At 40.9% G+C, this 12,683-nt stretch overlaps 1 protein-coding gene across 5 annotated transcripts in view; it reads left to right on the top strand.

The window, feature by feature from the left end:
- Positions 1-4,977, top strand: part of FAM227A (family with sequence similarity 227 member A) — a 51,253-nt gene extending 46,276 nt beyond the window's left edge. For all 5 annotated transcript variants that reach the window (XM_061418537.1, XM_061418534.1, XM_061418536.1 and 2 more), the window contains 2 exons: positions 963-1,103; positions 4,750-4,977. The gene's annotated coding sequence lies outside the window, so the exon portion shown is untranslated. The remainder of the gene's footprint in view (positions 1-962; positions 1,104-4,749) is intronic.
- The last annotated feature ends 7,706 nt before the right edge of the window (positions 4,978-12,683 follow it).

Raw genomic sequence — 12,683 nt, 5'->3', positions numbered from 1 at the left:
GGATTTATGTCCAAGTTTTCCTGTTAGAAAGTGTCATCACAACAAAGACAAGAGCAGTTTGCTGCTTCTTTGTCTCTCCACTGCAAGCAGAAGCTGGCTTCAGAAGGTTAGGAAAAGAGGATGCCAAAAGTGAGAATGTTGTGTCAACATGATTTTTTTATCTTGACTTGGGGAAAGACGTTGGAATAATCACCGGTTCAGGCCAAGGTCAACAGTTGTTTCTTACTACCAGTCTTTTTACATCTATTCCATAGCAGCAGAGAAGTATATGATACATCTTAATTCATTTGAATATATTTTTATTGCTATTTTGACTACCTTGAATGTCCATAACTTGTTTCTTCATTGAATAGAGGTCTATTCACCTTTCAAAGGTCAGCTGGTGTACTTCCCAATTCCACTGAGAACCTTCTCCTATCATAACAGCAGCAGCAGAAACTGACATTTACTGAGCACTTCCTGTATATTACTACCAGGCCCTGTGCTAATCGCTGGACCTATGGTAACTCAATTTATCCTCAACATTATACTCGGTTCTATTATTACCATGTTGAGATGAGTACACTAGCGAGGAGAGGTTAAGTAACTTGCTCAAGGACACACAGCAAACGGCAGAACCCCAAACTGAATTCCGCTTGCCTCAAGTTCATGCTTCAGCTTTCTCTCAGATGGTTGGTTTTCCTCACCTGTCTTCCCAATTTGAGTACATTCCGCTGAGTAAGGGACAATGTCTTATTTCTCTGTACCCCACAGGGCTGTATGACTCCCAGCACAGAGCAGGAGCTTGGTGACTGAGTTGCTTTTGTGTGGCCAACATTCTGCTTCAGTCAGTTGCTCTTGACAGATGTAATGAATGAATTTGTAAATATCTGACACTTTTTCATGTAAAGATAGAGTAAAAAGTAAAAAGATAATGCTGACTCTTTAGTCTTTTTCCATGTGTCTTTGTGATTTCCCCACAGGGAGGTGAAGAATATTGATCAAAGAGCGAAAGACAAAAAAAAGGCAAACCACATGTTCATCCAGGCTTCAACCTTCCTTGAGGACACTCCTGAAAAGAAATCTAGAAGAAGATATCAGAGGGAGACTGAGTTTATTTTGAGGTTTGTTTGAACAAAGACCATAGGCAAAGTAGAAATGTGAACATTGTAGGAATTCTTAATACATGGAAAGAAAAAAATATATATATATATAATATTTTTATATTATAAAAGTCCACTCACTTTTATATGTTAATCACTCAATTCTCACTTTATTTTTATTATTATTAGGGGTAACTGTAAGGGCTACCAATGACCTTGTACTTCCTCTATGCCAAATACTTGTACTTTATGAACTGTTTGAGTCAGAGCTCTTAGGTTGCAAGTGCCACAAAACCAACTCAAACCCGCTTGAGTGGAAGGAAAATCTCATGGTTTTTGTAACTGGAAAGGCCACAGACAGACTGGCTGTAGGTACGACAGACCTGAGGGCTCAAAGATTTTTTTCAGATTCTTTCCTTGTCTTTGTTTCTTAAAAAAATTTTTTTAATTTATTTACGTAGGCTTTACTGGGTCTTTGTTGCTGCACGTGGGCTTTCTCTAGCTGCAGTGAGCAGGGGCTACTCTTCATTGCAGTGCAAGGGCTTCTCACTGTGGTGGCTTCTCTTGTTGCAGAGCGTGGGCTCTAGGGCACATGGGATTCATTAGTTGCGGTGCTTGCAGGCTCTAGAGAGCAGGGGTGGGGCGGCTCAGTACTTGTGATAGTCGTGTAGAGAGCAGGGGTGGGAGCGGCTCAGTACTTGTGATAGTCATGGCTCTTGGCTCTTGGGCTTAGTTGCCCTGAGGCATGTGAGATCTTCCTGGACCAGAGATCCAACAGGTGTCACATATATTGGCAGGCAGATTCTTGTCCACTGGATCACCAGGGGAGTCGTCTCCCTTTCTTTTATGACCCTCTGTTCCTGTGTGCTGGCTTGCTTTTCAAGCTACCTCTGCCCTTGAAACAAAAGACCCTGATGCTGGGAAAGATTGAGGGCAGGAGGAGAGGGGGACGACAGAGGATGAGATGGTTGGATGGCATCACCGACTCAATGGACATGGGTTTGGGTAAATACCAGGAGTTGGTGATGGACAGGGAGGCCTGGCGTGCTGCGGTTCATCGGGTCACAAAGAGTGAGACACAACTGAGTGACTGAACTGAGCTGCCCTTGAAAGAAAGAGCGCCAAGAACAGCCCCAAGCCTATGTCTTTATAGTGTATGACCTGAAAGAAAGAGAGACACCCTCTCCCAGCCTCCATAAACTAAGTAAGCCTCATAAAAGTTTCTGATGGTGATGCCAAAAGCTCAGTCTCTGAACACCAGTGCCGAATCGAACCTCAGAGACAGAGTTTTGGATGAAGTAGAAAAGAAGAGACTTATTGTTTTGCCAGGTGAGGTGGGGACACAGTAGGCTCCTGCCCTCGAAACTGTGTGTCCTAACCCGGGAGGATTTGATGAGTTATGTAGCAATTTCTCTTGAGTTTTCTTTGACCTATGTGTTGTTTAGAAGCATGTTGTTTAATCTCCAAGTATTTGGGGATTTTCCAGCTCTCTCTCTCTGCTATTGATTTCCAGTTTGATTCCATCTTGGTCTGAGAGCAGGCATAATGTGATTTATCTTTTTTTCAGATTTGTTTAGGTATATTTTTTGGGCCCAGAATTTGGTCTGTCTTGGTGAATGTTACATGTGAGCTTTCAGAGACTGTATAATCTGCTGTTTGGGGGTGATGTAGCCTACAGATGTCAGTTACATCCAGTTGATTATTGGTATTGTTGAGCTCAAGTATGTCCTTACCGATTATCTGCCTGCTGGATCTATCCATTTCCGATTAGAGGAGTGTTGAAGTCTCTGACTATGATAGTGGAGTCACCTATTTGTCCTTGTTTTCAAGCAGTTTTTCCCTTGTGTAGCTCGATGCTGCTTTGTTAGGAGCATACACATTAAGAATTGTTATGTCTTCTTGGAGAATTGACTGCTTTATCATTATATAATGTCCTTCTTTATCCCTGATAACTTTTTTTGCCTTTGAATCTGCTCTGTCTGAAATTAGTATAGTTACCCTTGCTCTCTTCTGATCAGTATTAGCATGGTGTATTTTTCTCCATTCATTTACTTTTAATCTATAGCCACATTCTCTTTTAAGGAGCATTTCCAGAAGTCCCAAACAACATTTCCACTTCCATCTCATTTTTGCTAGAACGTGAATGTATGGCTACAGCAATTTCTTTATTTTTAATAAATATTGTTTAAAAATATTTAGAATGTTCTTTTATTAAAATAAAAATGATTATGATTTTATAATATTAATGAGGTACAACTTAGCATAACATTTGCCTACTTTGCCAGTGCAATTCAGTGATTTTAGTAAATTCACAGAGATTTGCAACAATTACTGCAATTTAGCTTTAGAACTTTTTCATCACCCTAGAAAGATCCCTCATGCCCATGTGTAGTCAATTTCTTTTAACTTCTCCCTTTTTAATAACCTCCTTGGAAATATCATATAACATTACCGATTTATTTCAAGGGCCAGATATTAGTCACATGGTGATGTTGGCTTCAAAGGAGACTGGGAAATGGGTTGTTTGTTTTTTAAATCTGGGTACATTACCATCTTAAACAAAAACTGGCTCCATTGCTAAAGTGAAAAGGGAGAGTGGATGATGAGTTGTTAAATAACCATCTCTACCACAGATAGATGTGTTATACTCTCCATTTCAGAGATAAAGAAACCAAAGCATAATGATTTGAGAAATTTAATGAAGGAAAACTTTCAACCTTCTAGTTGAAATTTTCCTTCAAACCGGGAAGGAAATTTTCCTTCCTTCCTTCACATTTTAAAAATAATAGTTTAGCTTGAGGCCCACCTGTTTGAGCCACGGAATCCTGTAAATTCAATGATGACTCATTAGCATTCTTTCTGATATCCAGATTAGATTCTCAGAAATACAAAAAGCCAACTAATGTAATTCACCAATGTTATTGTTATTCCCTCAGACAAGACTATCTTTCAATAACTTCTTTTTTTAGATTGAAGTATAGTTGATTTACAATGTTGTGTTAATTTCTACTGTACAGAAAAGTGATTCAGTTATACATCAAAATAAATTCTTTTTATATTCTTTCCACTACAGTTTATCTCAGGATATTGAATATAGTCCCCTGTGCTATACAGTAGGACTTTGTCATTTATTCATTTTATGTGTAATAGTTTATATCTGCTAATCCCAAACTCCCATTCTATCCCTCCCCCACCCTTTCAGTTTACAGCTTTTCACCCTTACTTCTTAATCTAGCTAACCCCTCAGTAACCCTTAAAACTCAGCTCAGACATCACCTCCAGGAAGTCTTCCCTGATTTACCCACTCAGGGTATTGTCCTGTGCTTTCCTGATCACATACCACAGAACATAGTATATTCTAGTCACAGATTTGCTTGTCCACAGATTGAGATTTGTCCTTGAGGTCCGGAATACTGCCCTAGATGACCTTTTTTTTCCCTCCAGGGCCTAGCATCCAACAGATCCTCAGTCAATACTTAGAAGATGAATGAGGGAGTCATTGCCATGTGTTCAGCATTCTGCGTCAGTTATTTGCTATTGCCAATGTTTTGGCTGATTTGTAAACTTTTTCTGTCAATACTTATCAAGATTCTAGTGAAACCTTTGAAGAGATCACACTGAAGTTTTGAGCCAATTTTTGTTAATGTCTTTTTTGTTTCCCCCACAGGAAGGAAAAGGAAGAGAGGGATGGAGAATGGAAACAGAATTTGACTGACTCTTCCTTCTCACCATCAAGCACTGATGAAGTCTCGTCCCTGTAGGAACTTGGAAGCTCCTACAAAATTTCTGACATTCCTGCTAGTAGGAGAACAAAAACAGGAGAAAAAGAAACTTGTGGCCAAAGACTGAGAAATAGAAATAAATATTCCCAGGATCGGGGAAAGATTCCACTACAGTTTTTCCTACGTTGAGTGAATAGCAGGAGTGGGGAGATTTTTCCTTAGGTCACTACATTTACTCATGCATTTACTCTTTTACCCATTATTTTACTTATATAGCTAACAATATTAAGTGGTGGCTCAGACGGTAAAGAATCCACCTGCAATGAGGGAGACCTGGGTTCTATCCCTGGGTCAGGAAGATCCCTTGGAGAAAGGAATGGCGAAGCACTCCAGTATTCTTGGCCAGAGAATTCCATGGACAGAGGAGCCTGGAGGGCTACAGTTCATGGGGTCGCAAAGAGACAGCTGAGCAACTAACACTTCCACTTTCTTTACCAGCTTACTGTTTACTCTGTGCCAAGCATAGAGCTAAACACAAGACAAACATGTACGTGCGTGTTCAGTTGCTAAGTCATGTCTTAATTCTTTGTGACCCCGTGAACTGCAGCCCTCCAGGCTCCACTGTCCATAGGGTTTTCCAGGCAAGATACTGGAGTAGGTTGCCATTCCCTTCTCCAGGGGATCTTTCCGACCCACTCGGGAGCAGCAGAGGCAAAGACTCAGACGCAGCAAGTAACATGGCAGGAGGTCAAGGAAGTATGTGAGGGGCTCTAGGAGAAATGAGCCTGGAGAAGATTCCTGGACAAACCATGAAGGAATTTTCTAAGCAAAACCACTTTAGTATCTAAGTGGTGGGAATCCATGAACCATATTAAACAGGGAACCACATGGCCATATTTGGACTTTTCAAGTCCTGGTGGCAGATGGTGGGCTACATGATGGAATTATGTATGTACTTCAGGGGATTTGCAAAGTCTTCCACAAACATCTACCTCTACGTGAAACCCTGGCTATCTTTTTGATCAGTATTCTCCGAGCTTTTGGAGAAGGCAGTGGCACCCCACTCCAGTACTCTTGTCTGGAAAGTCCCATGGACGGAGGAGCCTGGTAGGCTGTGGTCCATGGGGTCGCTAGGAGTCGGACATGACTGAGCGACTTCACTTTCACTTTTCACTTTCATGCATTGGAGAAGGAAATGGCAATCCATTCCAGTGTTCCTGCCTGGAGAATCCCATGGACGGAGGAGCCTGGTAGGCTGTGGTCCATGGGGTCTCACAGAGTCGGACACGACTGAAGCAACTTAGCAGCAGCAGCAGCTCCAAGCTTTCTTGATCTTATATCTCTCTTAATAAAACATTTATGAGAACTCAGCTAACAGCTTGTTACAAAAATTGCACTCTTCCAGACCCCCTTGCCTATTCCACAGCAACACTTTCCACTTTCTTAACGGATTGTTTTGTTTTTTGTTTTCCTCCATATGTTTAAATACCCTGGTGCTCTTGATTTTCCAGTGTCAGGCATTATCTATTGAATTCTCACAATGAAAGGTGAGGACTAGACTCACACATGGACACACTTTCCCTCTCCCATCCTGCCAATGTGTTTCTGTTGTGATTTTTGGCTGGTTCCTTAATCAGTATTATTATACCATCAACACCATTACCATGAGCTACAGAATATACTTTGATTGTTTTTATTTCTTGCCAAACTCTTTGCTGTCACTGGAACTAAGTCTCTTTTTCAATCTACTTGTTTTCTTTTTTTCCTTTTTTAGTATACTTATCACAGTCTATCTCCAAATTCTCCCAGTGCATTCAGACACTTTACATAACCTATCAGTTTCACCTCCATTTCCCAGCCTTCTGATCTACTTCACTCTAGGTGGTTCATTTCCAGGCTGTTTATATAGTGATGGGAATTCCTTTCTTCATTCTCTTGATCACATTGGTTTTTTAACCTACTTCTCTTTGTGTCTTTATGGTTCACCCACAGAAAGGTGATCAAGAAGTCAAATCCAATGCAGAAAAATGAAATAGTCTTTATCCTCTCACTTTCCATCTCACCTGCATGAATCCTTGTCTCAGAATCAAAAGAACTTTTTGGATGAAGTCTTCACATGCTGTTGGATTTACTCTAAAATAGAAACAAGAAAACAAAAAATAATAAAATAATACATTTAGTCATTCCCCTCCATAGGACAAAGAATGTTAAAGTCCATTCCTACCTGAGCCAAAGTCAGAATTTAAATTGGCATAAAGTGACCTCATTCATTCATGTATTTGCTTACTAATTCTTTCATTCACTTGTTTATTAATAATAACACTATGGAGTATATATAGGTATGTATTATATGTATCATATAATAGTAATCAGGCTGCTGCTACTGCTGCTAAGTTGCTTCAGTTGTATCCGACTCTGTGCGACCCCATAGACAGCAGCCCACCAGGCTCTCCCGTCCCTCAGATTCTCCAGGCAAGAACACTGGAGTGGGTTGCCATTTCCTTCTCCAGTGCATGAAAGTGAAAAGTGAAAGTGAAGTCGCTCAGTCGTATCTGACTCTTAGCGACTCCATGGACTTCAGCCTACCAGGCTCCTCCGTCCATGGGACTTTCCAGGCAAAAGTACTGGAGTGGGGTGCCATTGCCTTCTCCAAATAGTAATCATAGGAGACATCATTTCTTAAGTACTTACTAAGTGCTGAGTACTCTAAGTCCTTTTCAGACATTATCTCAGATTTAACCCCTTTCCCCTCTTCGCCCCTAGGTGGGTGTTGGTACCTCCATTTCTCTTAGGAGGACACTGGGGCTTGAAAAGAGGTTTAGGGAGCGTTCACTAGGTATCTATCTTACGCCATGTTTGCACACACCGGGTCCTGTTGATACAGAGATGAGTAAAGACATCGTGCCTGACCTGCAAGAGAGGGAAGATGTGTAAACCAATACATGCATTAAAGTTGTGCCAGAGATCTGTGTGGAATCCAAGAAAAACCAAGCCCAGAGAGACTTCACCGAGGCCCTGAAGTACAGGGGCCAATGTGTAGAAGGACCTGCAGTTGGCTTGAGGGGCTCGGCCTTTATCATATGGGTCTCAGGGCACAAGGGAGTAACCTGGTCTGTGTTAGAACAGTCTGCCCAACCCAGCCAAGAGGGGAAAAAAAACAAGCAAATGACTGCCTGAACCAAGAAGCAATTAAGTACATTCTTGGAACAGATGGTGTCTCCCTTAGATAACATCTTCACTTGAACTTGAGTGTGATTCTAGGGGACCCCCTTGGAAAGTAGTACCCAGGTAAAGGAATGGAAGAAGGGTAAAAGGGAAGAGCTCAAGGTTTGGACCCAGAAAATTCAGAACTTTGTATCCTTGTTTTGCGTCATGGTAGATTTATGACCTTAGGCCTAGTAGCTTTTGTGACTTGACTTTTCTGAACATGTTTTCTTGAATGCAGAAAGGGAATGTCTGCCTAGGAAGGTAGTGTTGTATTGGTTAAATGAGATAATTTATGCAAAGTTCCTGGCTTAGCATGTTTCACTTGATAATTGCTACCAGCTATTGTTGTTTGTTATTATCATTACTGTTAAAAGGTATACTCTTCTGAAACAGGACATGTTGAACATGGAAGCCAGGACATGTCTTTCAGGATAATCCTTTGCACAGCTTGGGTCCCAGATCATGCCTGCTCGGACCCCTTCCAGAAGTTACTGAGGACTCATAACCATAGGCCTCTTGGCAGTTCAAGAAGAAAAGATCTGTCTCTACTCTTTGTAAATATTAGAAGGGAAAATTGTGGTGAAGAATTCTTCACACCCTTTATAAAGGGGGGGCGGGCGGGGATAAGCGCCAAAGGGAACATTCAAGAAGCACTAGCTATAATATGGAATAAAGCAAATGAGTAATTGTGTAATACCCCCATTCTGTCCTTCCTACAGCATGGAAGTAAGGAAAATCAGATGTTAAGCTAGAAGAAGTTAAAATCCTATGGTCCTGAGTTTGAATTGATTATGAATTGAGGATATATTTTATATTTAGTTACTGTTAGTTGCTCAGACCAACTGTAACCCACCAAATCCCTCTGTCCATGGAATTCTCCAGGCAAGAATATTGGAGTGGGTAGCCATTCCCTTCTCCAGGGAATCTTCCTGATCCAGGGATGGAACCTGGGTATCCTGCACTGTAGGCAAATTCTTTACCACCTGAATCATCAGGGAAGCCCTGTCTTTAAAAACAAATAGTTGCCTAAGGAATGAGTGTAGAAGTGGCTAAAGAGGGTAGAGGAGGAGAGGAGGAAGAAATTACAAAGGGGCCCAAGAAAACTTTGGGGGATGGTGGTTATGTTCACTGTCTTCATTGTGCTGAGGGATTCACAGAGTTTAAATATGTTCAGTTTCTTGTATATCATTTATATCTCCTTAAAGTGTAAGAAAAAAAAAACAACCAACTAACTCTGTCCATTGAAATGACTTGGAAATGAAGACTAACCCAGTAGTAATGAACTAGACTGTGGTTTTGAAATACTATTTGCACTAAAAGGATACAGGGATCCTTGAAGAATTGTCTGGTTCCAGGTCTACAGCAGGAAAATCATGAAATGAACTTGGAACATCGCCATACTAGATAGCAAGGAAGCTACCAAAGATGAGAGTCCTGTTAGAAAGCCTCCATAGCCAACTTAGAATCCCATTGGCTAAAGATGGGACCATCTAAGTTTAATAATAATAGTCATGGACTGAAGCATGTCAAACATGTTTTCACCCACATATTCATATCTTACTTAAAAAAAAATAATTGGTCACCGTTGAAAGATGCTAGGGGACCAATTTGTTATTTTGAAAACTAGCAAATAAAGGAAATAAATCAGTATTTATCATGCCATTTCCATATGAACTGTCAGTTTCGGTTTCAGTTCAGTCGCTCAGTGCTGTCGGACTCTGCGACCCCATGGACTGCAGCACGCCAAGGCTCCCTGTCCATCACCAACTCCCAGAGCTTGCTCAAACTCATGTCCATCGAGTCAGTGATGCCATCCAACCATCTCATTCTCTGTCATCCCCTTCTCCTCCTGCCTTCAATCTTTTCCAGCATCAGGGGCTTTTCCAGTGAGTCAGTTCACATCAGGTGGCCAAAGTATTGGAATTTCAGCTTCAGCATCAGTTCTTCCAATGAATTTCAGGGTTAATTTCCTTTAGGATTGACTGGTTTGATCTTGCTGTCCAAGGAACTCTCAAGAATCTTTTCAAGCACCACAGTTTGAAAGCATCAATTCTTTGGCACTCTGCCTTCATTGCAGTCCAACTCTCACATTGATGCATGACTACTGGAAAAACCATAGCTTTGACTATACCGATCTTTGTCAGCAAAGTGATGTCTCTGCTTTTAATATGCTGTCTAGGTTTGTTAGGGATTTCCAGGTGAGGTGGTGCTAGTGGTAAAGAATCCACTTGCCAATGCAGGAAACATAAGAGACATAGGTTCAATTCCTGGGTCAAGAAGATCCCCTGGAGAAGGGCATGAAAACCCACTCCTGTATTCTTGCCTGGAGAATCCCATGGACAGAGGAGCCTGGCGGGCTACAGTCCATGGGATTGCAAAGAGTCAGACACGACTGAAGTGACCTCGATGCACGCACGCTAGGTTTGTCATACCTTTTCTTCCAAGGAGCAAGCATCTTTTTAATTTCAAGGTTGTAGTCACTGTCCATAGTGATTTTGGAGTCCAAGAAAATAAAATCTGCCAGTGTTTCCATTTTTCCCCATTAGTTAAGTTCTCATTAGTTATCTCTTTTATACATAGTAGTGTATATATGCCAATCCCAATCTCCCAGTTCATCCCACCCATCCCCTTCCCCTTCTGGTATCCATACGTCCATTCTCTACATCTGTGTCTCTGTTTTGACAATTGGTTATTTGAATGCTGTCTGGATATTTGATATTAAAAATTATTTTTTTGGTGGTATGATAATGGTGTTATGGATATGCATTTAATTTACAGATGAAATAATATGACATATAGAATTTCCTTAAAAAAACCATATGAAAGGGAGGAAGTGGATGGAAGTATAAGGGAAACAAGGCTGGTCATGTGTTGAAAATTGTTGAAGCTGAGTGATGGGGATGTAACATTTTACTTAAAAACAGTAAAGGCATTGCTGGGGACTTGTACTTTTAAATGTATTTTTACAGGTTATTTTGTCTTCTCTCATGAAGTAAATGTGAATGAAGTAAAATTTTTCCCATTTTCAAACTGAGGACTTTCTTGGTTGAAACCACCATTACCCCTGGCTTGGACTTTTACAGTGTTCTCTGAAGTATTCTCTTTGCCCTCTCTCCTAACTCCATTTTCCACATAGCAGCCCAAGTACTTCAAGTATATTAACCCACTAATTCTCATACCAACTCAAGACTAATACTATTCTTGGTTTTCAGATGAGGAAAATAAAGCACAAAGATGTTTAAATAAATTTTCCCCAAGACCAGATATCTTGTAGATGACTGGACTGGACTGTAATTTGGGCTTAGTTGCCATGCCTGTGTGTGCTTATATCATACTTCTCTAAATGGAAAATAGAATCACATATATCAATATACAAGTCGGCCATATACTCATTTAGCATATTGGCTGAGAGCCTGAACACAGGAGCCAGAAGGTAAGCCTTGGGCAAGTTACTTAACCTTGTGATACCTCAGTTCCATCATCTGTAAATAGAGATAACAATAGTTCCTACCTCATGCTATCTCTGCATGATGTGGATATGTTCATCTGTGGAAGGCAGTTACGTGATATGTTAGCTATCAACAAATGCTACCTTTGGTTTCGGAGAGTTCCTTTTTTCCTAGTATCTTTCACTCCAGCAGAACAATTTGCAGCTCCCTAAATAAGCCTCTGTGTTCCCTGTGCCCTTACCCTGCCCAGCTGGAAAATCCCTTATTATTTCAGTCCCAAATAAACGGTCACCACTTCTATGAGGATCTTCCACAGAGATGTCTACATGGCTCCCATCTGTATCTAAAATCCCTCTTACCTCACCCTGTTTGTCATTATCTCTTTCTATATCTATCTTCCCTACTAGACTCATTTCTCCTTGAGAGCAAAGACCTGTCTTTATCTTCATATCCAGCAGAGAGATGGGTCCAAGCTGTGTTTAATAAATATTAGTTAAATAAATGGTCACAAGCATGCCTCTCTGGGCAGCTGTGCGCCAAAGTTGGAAGCTTTTCAAATTTGGAGAGAAATCTAAATAAATGAGAAAGCCTCAAATGACTGATATGTATGTATGTGTATATATGCTACTGTTATTGCCTATAAACTTATCTATAATCCACACTAGAGTTTTTATTTTGTTTGTTATTGAATCTCTGGCACCCAGCACCTAGCACAGTGTCTGACAAGTAGTGTGTGTGTGTGTGTGCACGCGTGCATGCGCTTAGTTACTCAGTAGTGTCCAACTCTTTGCGACCCCATGAACTGTAGCCCACCAGGCTCCTCTGTCCATGGGATTTCCCAGGCAAGAATACTCCAGTGGGTTGCATTTCCTTCTCCAGGGGATCTTCCCAATCCAGGGATCGAATCCACATCTCCTGCGTTGGCAGGCGGATTCTCTACTGCTGAGCCACCTGCGAAGCCCTTGTCAAATAGTAGGGATTCAATAAACATTTTTTAAAATAAATGCTAATTTAAAAGGAGATATACCCAATGACATTCTCTTTTTGTAATGACCCTTCATTCTTTAGTTCTTTACTGAAACATTTTTCAAATTTGAGCTCTTGAAACCAAGAATACACACATCTAGAGGCACCAGTTTGGAGAAACTTAACCGTACATGGTGGAATTATATAACTTTATTTGATTATAAGGTGGTTGTCCACAGAGGGGCAGTACAGTGTAA

Source organism: Bos javanicus, chromosome 5 (genome assembly GCF_032452875.1).
Source record: "Bos javanicus breed banteng chromosome 5, ARS-OSU_banteng_1.0, whole genome shotgun sequence".
Lineage (NCBI taxonomy): Eukaryota > Metazoa > Chordata > Mammalia > Artiodactyla > Bovidae > Bos > Bos javanicus.
The sequence above is the reverse complement of the archived record's forward strand: the minus strand, read 5'-3'. Positions and strand labels throughout refer to the sequence as shown.